This window comes from Bombus fervidus, chromosome 18 (assembly GCF_041682495.2).
Source record: "Bombus fervidus isolate BK054 chromosome 18, iyBomFerv1, whole genome shotgun sequence".
NCBI lineage: Eukaryota > Metazoa > Arthropoda > Insecta > Hymenoptera > Apidae > Bombus > Bombus fervidus.
The window spans coordinates 3,821,473-3,835,625 of NC_091534.1; the positions used below are offsets into that span (position 1 = coordinate 3,821,473).

Below are 14,153 nucleotides of genomic sequence, written 5' to 3' on the forward strand. Positions count from 1 at the left end.
GTCTATCGCGATTGTGCTGCAGGTAAGTCAGGCAGACCTTGCCATTAGTAAAGAGGCATCATAAAGCTTACTGTGATCTCCATTACGACCTTGTACTCGTTGACGTAGATATAATTCAATTTTTTGTGTATGACGTTGTGTATGACAAAGCCAAAGAAGTGGATCGGAAGTTGCTGTATTTAATGACATAGCAGTTTGTATTGCGACAGAGCGGCTGCCTTTTTCTATTTATTGGCGAGATATTATCTTTCCTCGTGACTACTTTTGATCTCCTGTCTCCGGTGGAATACGATGTCTTCAAAAGGTGTGAAGGCGTAATATTTCAAATTAGCAACTCCTGAACCATTTTAAATTAAAATATTCCTTTACCTCGTGTACTTGTTTACGTCCACCGCTGTACACAAGATATAAAGAACATGGAGAATCTGTTCCTTGAAAGTTTCAGATTATGTATCAATCATTCAATATGCATTACTGAATAGTAAATAATTTTGTAATCTTTGTATAGTTCTTACTACTTTGTACAATTTTCTTTAATTTTTGTAATTTGCAATTACAAACTTTTATAATTCTTCCAATTATCTTCCAATATATGTACATACTGTGTATCATATGTCTTTATATATAATTTTTTTCTAAGTAATTGAATCTCACAGAATTATATCGTTTAGTTTTGTTGTAAAATGTTACACCATTTTCATGAAAATTTACATTCAACTTTACATTTTTTTACACATGATACTCCGGAAGATCATTAGAAAAGAAATTTATGTCTTTGAAATTCGTGAGAAGTTGGATATCGTTGCTAAGAAGAGACACTGATATACGGAAGGCAGGTTTCTCGCATATAAAAATAAATATAATGATTTGTCAGATAAATGTTTAGGTTGACAAATGTAGACTTTGGAAAAATCTACAAAATAAGACTTATAAGGTTAGGAACCTTCCATATGATGATTTAAAAAAGAATAGAAACCGTTAACACGTGCTTTTCCTTATTCGTTTGTTATTCGACATTCGTAATGATAAAAGGAGAGCACTAATGAATTCGTACAAACGCATTTCGAAATGTCAGGAAACTCTTTTAGTTTTTTAGTTTACCAGCTACTGATTGATTGCACGATAAACTGATTGTGAATAGTGATATTGAATAATATATCAAGAAGAATCTCGACGGAAGAAGTCAGAGTTCCTTCAATATCTATCCAGTATCGAGAAGACACGTTCTTTCTATGCAAAATATTTTCTTAATTATTTTATAACGAACAACGAGCGAGGGCTAATACATAAATTGATAACCTTGATAACATATGTGAATGTCAAGGTTATTGGAAGTGGGTGCCCTAAACACCACTTTCTACGTGCATTATTTACCACTTGTTATATGAAGTAATATTTTATCCAGCTCTGAATGGCACGTCTGTTCCCTATTTTGTCGATGATGTCATATTTTAACGCCGATTGGTCAAGAAACTACAAGGTTTGTCAACAAACAATTCAGAAACCAAACCGAGCCATTTGAACTATCTTATTGTAAAAGATATTTATTTTCTGTCATCATTGTTTATTTCTCAGAGGACTTTTCAATGATGAATTATTGTTGTCGTCGTATGATTATCTCTTAACCTTTGATTGGTGAAAAATGATATCTTATACGGAAAAATATTTATTTTCAGTGAGCAGATTTAATATACAAATTATTAGTGGTGAATATTACTATTTTTCTCTATATAATTATTTTGTTGTTTCGTATTACGTAAAGACGTATTACATAATTTTTATGTAGAAATGATCTTTAAACACACATTTTAAGATGATGTATGAACGTTCGCAGATGTTATTGTACTAGAAACATCGAGGAGTAAAGATATTGTCATGTATGAATTGTTTTCAAATCAGGAACCGTGTGGATATAAATTCATACATCCTTATTAAGCAATGTCATAAATGAATTTATTTAGAAATGAAACGACTGGTGAGGCAAAATGAAAGGGATGATGAATCCCTTCTTCATAAAATTGTATTTATATTGTCTTTGGTTGAAAGATAAAAAAGTAACGTTGAAATAGTCAGTATACAAAACATAATATCATCCATAAAAAATTATTATACCGGATATTTTGGTGATCTGATGTATTCAGTACAACCTGAAATAACCAAAAATATATGTATTAATATTAGTTCCTATTTTTGTATACGAAGATACTTCTATACGCACCTTGATAATCGTTGTCGGGCTGTTGACTTAAACTCTTGTTTTAGAATAAATTTCCTAATGGTCATCAGGTAAATTACGGCATACTTGTCCCAATCCATATCCTCTAAATCTAGTTTGAACATATCGCTGTCGTGTAACATTTTCACCTTTCTCATCAAGTCGGAACAGTTATTCCTTTGGAAAGTCCATTCGTGTATGGTGAAAAATGCAAATGATGCGAACAGCTCATTGCCATTACTGTAACGATATTCGATATGTCGTTCCACTATATACTCATACTTTTAATAACATCACCCTACTACTAAAACTGGATGAATGATTCTGTCACACACCCAAGGAATCATCTGATTAGTAAATAAATAGACCGAACACTCTAAAGGCCACACCCGTTGAAACAATGGATTAACGAGACCCCCTCCAAAGGGACTAGATCCTCGGTAGAGCGACCTTCCTAAACGAGCGTAAATACAGTCTATTGTGATACTTCGAATCTATCCGTTGTAACCGTCACTCAGTTGGATTTTCTATAATAAATTTGATCTTTGATTATCAAATTCTATTTTCTTCATCCTATTTGTGAAAGAATCATTTCATTCGTGCCGCGGCGCGAGGATATCACCTGCGATTTGTTAATTTCGCGATCTTTTGTGCCTCCGACGTGACAATTCCATTAATATATTTATATCCAAAGCCACACAAGAAATAGCTTTGAGTGGTCTTTGATCGTGAAAGGTCGATAGGAATTGACTTTTTGTCACTGCTTTATCACCGCTTGCATTTTAATGACATTTGCAACTTCTTATTCGTTGAGATGAAGAGAAAAATATTTGCATTACAAATTTCATTTCTGACAAATACGGATGATTTATTGTGGTGAAGTTGAAAAATGCTAAGAGCCAATGTAAAAAGTTTTCATATAGCACATAACCTTAACAAAACTATGGTATAACATCGTTTATTATGGTAGTTTTAGTAAATGAAAAATATATACATATTCCTGTAAACCCTCAAATTGTTATGAAGATATTAATAAATATCTGGCCAATGGTAAAATTATATGTGTAATATATTTTTGTTGAGTTAGCGCTTCTTAGGATAACCCCAAACTAATATAAAACAAAAAACATTGTGCATTTATTATTTCCTTATGAAATGAAAGAAACTGTTCGGACAACCTAATAGAATCAGAAGGAAACTTCACTAATAGGAAAAGGCCGCGAACAGTCAGTGTTCGACTGTTCGCGGAAAACGTGATCGCGGAGTAGGCGCGTCAACGGGAGTCGTAAATTCCCATTACGATTATGTAATCGATGCCACGAACTGATCGATCTCCTATTTCGGTTAGGATAATAGAGGTGGTTGAATTAATATAACACTGGGGTAACAGGTTATAATATAAACTTTATTCCAACAACTTGTCTCGCGGAGAATATAAACAAATAAAAATATAATTTACGATGTCGAATTGTAATGTCGTTTACGTAATGGTTGGAACTGTTCGACTCGAGTAGTTATTAGCAAGACCACGATGTTATTCGTAGTAGGAGTGACTTGCAAGTAGTGAGTTGCGGTGTCGCGAGATGTATAAATCGCAAGTCTGATCTGAAGCGAGAGATGGGTTCAGCGATTTAACGACTAGGCGACTAGTACACAGATGCTGACTGATCAAAGGATGGAAAGTCAGAGAAGTTCAGTGTCGATGCGAAGGAATAATATCGATGGGTGTGTCTAGCGCACGGGACTATAGGATTTGTTTCTTTTTTTTTTTATTTGCGTTTATTTTACAATCAATTCCGGTTAGACTTTTACGTAAATTTATCTGGCGTGGTACTATGACATGATTAATAAGTGTTTATAGTATGTTTGATACTATTTGAATCTAGTGCTTAGGTCTAAAGTGTAATGTCTTCTTAGCCTGCGAATCTGTTCCGACGTGTCGAGTAGTTGAGTAATTAGAGGGTTTTGGTGGTTGTTGACTCTTGTGCTATGTCTATTGCTGAATTTGGATAATTTTTCTTTGACTGTGGGTATCTTGAGGTCGTGATGTATCGTTTCGTTGGTGACATCGCAAGGTGCGTCTATTACGGATCTTAAGGTTTTCGATTGGAATCGTTGGAGAATTTCCATGTTGGAATTACTTGCTGTTCCCCATAGTTGGATTCCATAGGTCCAAACAGGTTTTATTATGGCTTTGTATAGTGTAATTTTACTTTGCGTGTTTAAGTTGTTTGCTTTGAGTTGTTTGGTTTTATCTATGATATGTTGTTTCCATGTCAATCTTCTGTCTACAGTCATGCCCAGATATCTGACTGACTTTTTATCTGGAATAGGTATATTGTTTATCGTCACCTGTGGGCAAGTTTGTTTTCGTAGCGTGAAAGTTATGTGACTGGATTTGTTTTCGTTGACTTTGAAGCGCCATTTGTGGAACCACTTTTCCATAGATTCGACACCTCACTCGAGAGTAGAGGAGGCAATTGTCGGATCTGAGTGCGAGGCTAATAAGGCTGTATCGTCAGCAAATGTCGCTGTGGTTATATCTGTCGAAGTTAATAAGTCTGCAGTGTAGAAGTTGAAGAGCAGGGGTCCGAGGACAATGTCTTGGGGTAAGCCAACTGTTTTTTCGTCCAGTCGCGGGGAGACGCGGTAGCGTTGAAGCGCGTCAACGGGAGTTGTAAATTCCCGTTACGATTAAACTAATCGACACCACGAGCAGGGCGATCCCCTTATTTCTTATGGGATAATAGGGGTGTTTGGTTTTGAATATAACTGGAATCTACAGTTATATAATTATTTAACCAATCTACAATATTTGTTGCGTCGACAGATATTGTTTGACTTCGTCGTGCCGGAAAGTACAATAATTAATTAACCCGAAGGTTGATCGATTTGATGGGTAGAGCACCGAGAACTTGACTTTTGATATTTTTCGATATTCGTTTAATTAGCGATTTTATTCGTCAGGGCTTACCATGTATGCGGTATGATTTCTGAAAAAAGACTAACTGCCCTAGTGTATTTTCGTCCAGTCGCGGGGAGACGGTCGCGTTATAGCGCGTCAACGGGAATCGTAAATTCCCGCTACGATTGCACGAATCGACACCACGAACAGGGCGATCCCCTTATTTCTTGTGGGAGAATAAAGGGTGATTGGATTGGAATATAACTGGACTTCACAGTTATATTATATATGTATTTATTTGCACTGGATTACATGTGAACAGACCGTGTTTGGAAAGCGTGGTGATGAACCCGAAGGTTGCTAGATGTGGTAGTTAGAGAGGCGAGAACTAGACTGAGTTGCGTTAGAACTTGACGGCCCGATGAGTGTTAGAACCGTAGACTTGACTGCCCGAGGGGTGTTAGAACAGTGAACTTGACTGTCCGAAGGATATTAAAACAGTGATTGGCCCGTCTCGTACTATTTAGGAAGAAAGCTCGTTGTGGGTGTATCCTTGTCGAACTAAGAACGCGGATTCGTAGTTTACACTTTTCGGTAGAAAAGTGAGGGTAACGATCCGCGATGCCCATTGGGTATTACCAATGTTAATTGTTAATGAATTAGATACGAGGGGACAGTCCTCGGCAAATATGACTCACGTGTGTTTCTGTCCTTGGGAAAAACCCGCTACCTCGCTGGGCAAACCTTCGCTTTCTCCGTAATGAGTACGAGCGTGCAATAAACCTAAGGACCCTTTTAAGGGACCACTCATAAACCGAATATGTGCAAAGAATGCAATTTTATTGTTAACAGATGTGGGCTATGGTGGTTCCTTGGGTTTATTGCGGGTCAGTGTGACGATGTGTAGGCCTCGGCGGCCTGACCATGAGGGACGTCGCAGGTACCGACTCACGCGACGTAACACCTAGGATAAATTCCTTGTCCTCTCGGGGAGACGACCCCCACCGCGCTTGGATCATGCCACCGCTCGCGCCGATGATCATGTAACATCAACTAAACCTCGATCTACATCAGAGACCGGGCCGCCGATGGGCTGATGATAGAAATAAAGATGCGGCCACATTCGGCGACAGTGTATGTCGGCGAGGCGAAGTGCTCAATGAACTCTCAATATCCCAACGGTCCTTTCACCGAATATTCGAGAACAGCTAACAAACGCGTGGATAGTGGGGATATTGAGGGATAACAAAGAAAGAAACAAATCAGTTTTTAAAGGTGGAATTGTAAGAGCTTCAGTCTTAAAAAGTCGCTCCTAGAGTTCGGAAGTCAAGTGTAAACCAGGTGTGAAGAAATAAATTCTGTCTTTGTATTTCTTTATTTTCGTTTTTTATCTTTTATTTTACGTCTTCGATTTTTCCTTCCTTTTTTTTTTTTTTTTTTATTATTTTACGTGACACGCTCGTCGATACATTGTATGCCCCGTCGGGAAGATGAGACGATTCGTGTATGACGCTAGAGGACCGCGAGAGACGGTTAGAAACACGATCCATATCAAGCTTCGCGACGTAACATACTCCCCCCGTTGATCGGATACTGATCAAAATTGTGGAAATGTTTAGGCATCTATTTTCTCCATCTCCTTCGCCCTTCTTGGTAGTTCGGACCTTTCCGTATCAGGTTGACAGGGCAGGGGAACCAGTCGTTTGACGCCGCGATCCAGGGTGTTGGTTGCTGTCTTTATCGTGACTGTTCGGAAGATGCCATCTGCTCCAGGGTGTACCTTGATTACGCGGCCTAAGGGCCATTGCATCGAAGGAATGTTGTCCTCCCGGATTAGGACGATGGTGCCTTCGCGAATACTGTGAGCGCCCTTGCTCCATTTGTTGCTGTTGAGGTTATTAAATGTGTGAACAAAGAAACGTGTGGATAGATTGTAAGGTAGAAAATATAATTTAATATAGAAGTGTAAATACAAGTAGGAATATATATGTAAGCTGGTCCAGATCCGCACGCTAGCAGTGTTACCCTATGACTAAAGGAACGCCGAAAAAAAACGTCGCACGTGTGCCGCTTATCGTCTGTCGTCGACGCATTCTTTTGTCTATGCGCTATAGACGACATCGGCGCCTTGTGAAAGCCGAAGACCAGATGTAGAGTTTTCTCAGAAGTATCGATCACTTCAACACCCTCCCTAAAACTAAGACAACAAGCACAACAAACAACAATCATGTTACAACTACTCACTAACTTGCTAAGTAAAAAATAGAGATGGACATTTTGAAAATAGCAGTCTGGAACTCCAATGGCTTGCAACAGCGAGCCCACGAAACTAAAATATTTTTGTATAAAAATAATATTGATATACTACTTGTCTCAGAAACACATTTCACCCTAAAAAACTACATGAAAATACCGTACTACACCATATACGATACCAAACATCCCTCAGGTAAAGCACATGGAGGAACTGCAGTAATAATAAAAAATGACATCAAGCATCACTTACATAGTCAAACAAATCAAGAACACCTACAAGCAACCACTGTCACAATACAAACCAATGACAATTACTTCCAGATGTCAGCAGTATATGCACCTCCGAGACACAAAATGACACTTAAAAAATGGGAAGAGTACTTCCAATCCTTAGGCGACAAATATATAGCGGCAGGAGACTTTAATGCAAAGCACACATTATGGGGTTCGAGAATTAGCACACCGAGAGGTAGAACATTGGAAAAATACATTAGAAGCAGCAACCTCAACGTACTATCTACAGGAAAACCAACGTACTGGCCGACAGACCCCAATAAAATACCTGACCTGTTGGATTTTGCAGTAACAAAAGGGCTAAATGTAAGCAAATTAAAAATAACAACCAGCCTCGAGCTTAACTCCGACCATACACCAATTATAATAGAATATACAAGCAAACCACTACTTTATAACAAGTCAGAGTCGCTTTGCAATAAAACCACCAACTGGCAAACTTTCAAAGAGCTGATCGAAAACAAAATCAACTGCAATATCCCGTTGAAAACACCTGAACACATTGAGCAGGCAGTAGCAACTTTGACAGAAATAATACAGGAAGCAGCGTGGGCAACCACCACCTATGAAACAAATAGCAGGCAATCAAAAATTATTCCGCAGGACATCCTAGACAAAATCAGGGAAAAAAGAAAAGCGAAAGCAAAATGGCAAAAACAGAGAACACGAGAAAACAAGAAAAACCTAAATAAACTTGCAAAGGAACTAAAGAATAAAATAAGGGAACATCATAATAACGAATTCTCAAAATTCATCGAATCACTATCCGCGCATGAGAATACCGACTACTCCCTATGGAAAGTCACTAACAAAATTAAGAAAACAGTAAAAACAATCCCAGCAATCAGAAAAATGGACAACACATGGGCCAGAACCAACGAAGAACAGGCAGAAGAATTCTCAAAGCACCTACAAAATATATTTTCGCCGTATGAAATTAATAACAGCATCCCTGGATGGCAAACAAATGAAGAAGTGGAAAATGCCAGCAACACAACTGATAAACGCTGCACCATACTCAGCACAACAGCGCAAGAAGTTACAAACCTAATTGAGGCAACAAAGACAAGTAAAGCACCAGGATTTGACTTGATCAATGGGAAAATCTTAAAAAACCTTCCCCCAAAGGCAATAAGACTAACAACGATAATATTTAACGCAATTCTAAGAATACAGTACTTTCCTACACTATGGAAAATAGCACAGATAGTGATGTTACCCAAACCAAACAAAAACCCACATTTAACTGCATCCTACAGGCCGATATCATTACTACCTGCGTTTTCCAAATTATTAGAGAAAATAATATATAACCGCTTAAAACCAACAATAGAAAAAGAAAAACTAATACCGAACCATCAATTTGGATTCAGGAATAAACACTCCACAATAGAACAAATGCATAGACTCGTCAATGAAATCTTACAGTCGCTTGAAACAAAACAATACTGCACAGCACTCTTTATGGATATCGAAAAAGCATTCGACAAAGTTAACCATGAAAAACTTCTTCAAACAATCAAAAAGCAATTTCCAGAACAAATCTACAAACTACTCAAATCCTACTTAAACAACAGAACCTTTGTAGTAAAAATAAATGATGCATACTCTGAAATTAAGGACATCAAGGCAGGAGTACCGCAAGGAAGTGTCTTAGGACCAATATTATACACACTATACACGGCAGATATACCAACAACTGTCAACAGTAAAACACTGACGTTTGCGGACGATACGGCCATACTAGTGAGGCATGCAAATCTAGAAACGGCCGCCGCACTACTACAAGAACACATTACAAAAATAGAAAAATGGCTGCAAAACAAACAAATAAAAGTGAACACCAGCAAGTGCAACCACATAACATTTACACTTAGAAAAGGAAAAACACCAGATATTCAACTGAACGGCGCCCACATAGCACAAACAAAGCAAGTCAAATATCTAGGAATAAATTTAGACACACGCCTTACATGGAAGCACCATATAAAATCAATAATAAACAGAATAAGTGCAAAAAGGAAGCAGATGTACTGGTTAATCAATAGAAAATCTAAATTAAGCACAATGAATAAACTAAATATATACAAAACAATAATCAAACCAATCTGGACATACGGAGTCCCATTATGGGGGACGGCAGCAATGAGTCACATAAGCAAAATAGAAATAGAGCAAGCAAAAATCTTAAGGACAATAGTTAACGCTCCATGGTACGTCAGAAATGAAGACCTACGAAGAGATCTAAAAATTCCAACAGTCAAAGAGGAAATCGCTAGATACGCAAAAAAGTACAAAGAAAGACTTGCAGCACACCCAAACCAGCTGGCTGCTGAAACAAATAAAACCAAAATAGAAAGAAGACTGAAGAGGAAGCATCCCGCAGACCTCGAAATAGAGATGCAATAGGAAACCTAGAAGATGGAACCCCGCTGGGGGTAACCATCCACATGCTATATTTTATTTATTTCTATTTATTTTTATTTTTTTATTTTTTATTCTTTTATTCTCTAAGCTATAACATTTTACCAAATGTCCTTCTGGACAAATTGTAAAAATTTAATAAAACAAATAAAAAAAAAAAAAAAAAAAAAAAAAACCCTCCCTAAAACTCTACATCCTCACATACAATTATCTCTTTGTGAATATTTGAAGCTTAATTTCGACAATGCCTTTCTCTTTACCATTCGAATTAATTTATTACTAAAAATACTACGAGAAGACTTAGTAGATCATGTAGAGTTTTTCTTTTTCTTTTACAAGTAATAACCACTTCGATACCCTCCCTAAAAACTCTACATTTCTACAAACAATTACCTCTTAATATCCCTTTTATTTTTCAGGCCTAATTTCTGTCTCAAATATTCAAATCTTGGTTTTGGCAACGCCTTTGTACATATATCTGCCAGTTGGTCTTCGCTTGTTACATACGTTACATCAATTTCGCCTCTATTGTATAAATCTCGCAAGAAATGATATCTTACATCAATATGCCTACTTCTTTGATGGAATTCTGGATTTTTAATTAACTTCACAGCACTAGTATTGTCTACATATAGCATATACTTAAGGATGTCTATTTTACATTCAGGAAATATTTTTTTCAACCACATAATTTCTTTCGCTCCTGAGGCTGCACTGACATACTCAGCTTCGGTCGTAGATAAAGCTATACATTGTTGTCGCTTACATTGCCATGTAATGGCTGCATTCGCATACTTACATACAACACCTGATGTTGACTTTCTTGTTTCTTTGTCGCCTGCATAGTCAGCATCGCTGAAGGTTTCGAGACTGCCTGCTTTTGTATATAAGAGTCCCATGTCTACGGTCCCTTTTATGTAGCGTAAAATTCGTTTGACTAATTGCCACTGATGCTTATTTGGATTTTCTAAATGTCTCGACGCTATATTTATTGCAAAGCTAATATCTGGCCTACTTACGGTTTGTAAAAACATTAAGTTTCCTACAGCTTCTCTGTATGGTGCGTTACAATCATTATCGCCTATGTTACTTTCATTCCAATTAGTCTCGATAGGTGTAGAAACACTGTTTGCCTCATTCATATTAAATTTTTCTAATATGCTTTCGATGTACCTGCTCTGATGAATGAATATTGAACCATCTTCTAGTCTATCAATTTCAAGTCCAAGAAACCTCTTTACTACTTTCGAACTCGTAATTTTGAATTCCTTATTTAAATTGTTGAAAAATTTATCGATTAGAGATTCGTCTGAAGCTGCTACCAGTCCATCGTCTACGTATATGGTCATCAACATTAATTTGTCATCTTCTGTATAAATATAAAAGCAAGGATCTGCGTTACTCTGATAAAATTTTAAACCTGAAATAAATTTTGTGAAACGTTCCGTCCAACATCTTGGAGACTGCTTTAAGCCATATAGGCCTTTTAGCAATTTACAAACGCGATTTGTACCATCATCAAAACCTTTAGGTTGTTTCATATAGATGTCTTCTTTCAGACTTCCATATAAAAATGCGGTTTTAATGTCAAACTGTCCAAGGTATAAATTATTTTTGGCAGCAATACTGAGCATTAATCTAATTGTGTCAAACCGAGCAACGGGACTATAGGTTTCCTTATAATCTATGCCTTCTTTCTGTGAACACCCTTTAATCACAAGTCGCGCTTTGTATCGTTCCGAATTGTCCGGATTTTGCTTTACCGTTAAAACCCACCTATTACTAAGTGTCTTTTGATCTTTTGGTTTTTCTACAAGGATCCACGTCTTATTTTCCTGGTGCGATTTCATTTCATCATGCATAGCCGCTTTCCATAATTCTTTCTTTTCGGATCTCATCGCTTCGTTAAAATCTACCGGTAGTTTTTCCGCTACATACATTGTTGGACTACCATAAAAATCGGTTCGTTTGATCTTATCTCTATCTCTCAATTGTCTCACATTCTCGTTGGTTACATGAAGTTGTTTTTCATGTTCACTCTCTGCGCTTTCATACGTACATGTTCCATCGCTCTGCGTACACACATCTTCGCGCTCGACAATTTTCGGTAAACTTATATTAACGAATTTTGCAGTTTCTAGTTCGGGCATAAATATTACATCACGGCTTAATATTACATTTCTTACGGTCGGCACGTATACTCGATACCCTCGTCCGTCATCTAGATAGCCTACCAAATATCCTTTGTTAGCCTTTTTGTTAAGTTTACTTCTCTTTTCTTCAGGTATGTGTGCAAAGCACTCAGTACCGAAAACTCTAAACTTTTCTACATCTAGCGATTTCCCGTACCACAATTCATATGGTGTTTTATTGTCCTGTCCTGTTGGCCCTGTCTTATTTATGACATGCACTGCTGTGTTCATGGCTTCGGCCCATAAAAACAGCGGTAGATTTGGTTTCGAATGTAGCATTGACCGGCCTGCCTCTACTATTGTTCTATTTCCTCTTTCTGCGACGCCATTCTGTTCAGGAGTGTATGGGACGTTAACCGTGTGCCTAATTCCCTGGTTTCTTAAAAATTCTTTAACTTCTTTATTTTTGAATTCTTTCCCTCCATCACTATGAATTTCTTTGATCTTACTGTTGAATTGGTTTTCGACTTCTAAACAAAAAATTTTTAGCTTTTCGATTACTTCTGACTTACGTCGTAAGAAGTAAATCTTCGTGAATTTCGAAAAATCGTCTTTGAATATAAGAAAGTATAATTTCTTTCCTAATGACTCGACTTCCATAGGTCCACATACATCCGTATAAATAATCTCGCGAGGTTTAGTCGCACGCTTGATTTTCTCGTGAAAACTCGATCTATGATGTTTCCCGTATGCGCAACCTTCACAGAAAAAGCTACTATTCTCTACCACTTTTATATTTGAATTCCTTAAAAATTCCTTAACGTGTCTGATGTTTTGATGACATAGTCGTTCGTGCCATAATTGCAACGTATCCGCGTTTGACTCCGCTCTATTGCTAAGATTGCAAACTGACGGTATGATAACTCGCATATCGACCTTATATAAATTTCCGATAACCGAACCTCTTGCTATTACTTTCCGGTTTTGTAAAAATATACAATTTTGCCCTTCCTTTGAAATACAGAAGTCTATACCCCTCCTTGCGACAGATCTTATGGAAAACAAATTTCTTTTCATACCTGGTACGTATAATACATCGTTCATTGTACATGCTACCCATTTTCCGTCCACAAAAGTCTCTACTTCGATTTTTCCTTTGCCGCATGCATCCATGAACGTACCATCGCCGATCTCTATCTTCACCGTGTTGTCGAATTTTTCGAGGACACTGAACCATTCTTGTCGTCCTGTCGTGTGATCTGTAGCTCCTGAGTCGATTATCCAAAGATCATGGTTTGCCGCATGCATCGTTGAGGTGCTTCCTAATAGACCAATTCTGCTGTGATCTCGATTTCGATTTCTGGGTTCCTGGTTGTCTTTACTGTTGTTTCCTTTGTTTTGAAAGCAATTCTTGCTGATGTGGCCTTTTCTTTTACATATAAAGCATCTAAAACAATCTCTTTTTAGATGTCCGACTTTTCCACAGTTGAAACAGCTTGGTCCTTGTTTCTCATATTCGGCTTTATTTGATCGTTTCTGCTGTTCCCTTTTACAATTATTACTTTTTGTTACCAGCGCCACCGATGTTTCCTGGTCGTCTTTCTTCCATCTGGTTTCTTCTTCCATCAGTCTGGTACTAAGCTTGTCTAGGGTTTTCTTTTCTTCTTCCACTGAATCCCACGCACTGTGAAAATGGTCAAATTTGCTTGGTAACGCCGATAAAATGCGTGTTATCAGCATTCTCTCTGCCACTTCACCTCCAAGGGCTTTCATCTTCGCCGCGATCAGTTCCAACTTCGACAAATTGTGGGACACATTTTCAGATTCTTCCCATTTAAAATTGAAGAACTGCTTCTGGACCATATTTAAATTTTCATTTGATTTCATGTCATATACAGAATTTAATTTTTTCCACATTTCATGTGCT

At 37.5% G+C, this 14,153-nt stretch overlaps 1 long non-coding RNA gene across 1 annotated transcript; it reads right to left on the minus strand.

Moving 5' to 3' along the window:
- Window positions 1–2,006: 2,006 nt before the first annotated feature.
- Window positions 2,007–2,448, minus strand: LOC139996439 (uncharacterized). The gene is made up of 2 exons (XR_011802240.1): window positions 2,219–2,448; window positions 2,007–2,147 (listed from the first exon to the last, which is right to left on the minus strand). It is a non-coding gene; the product is annotated as an uncharacterized lncRNA (long non-coding RNA).
- Between the last annotated feature and the right edge of the window lie 11,705 nt (window positions 2,449–14,153).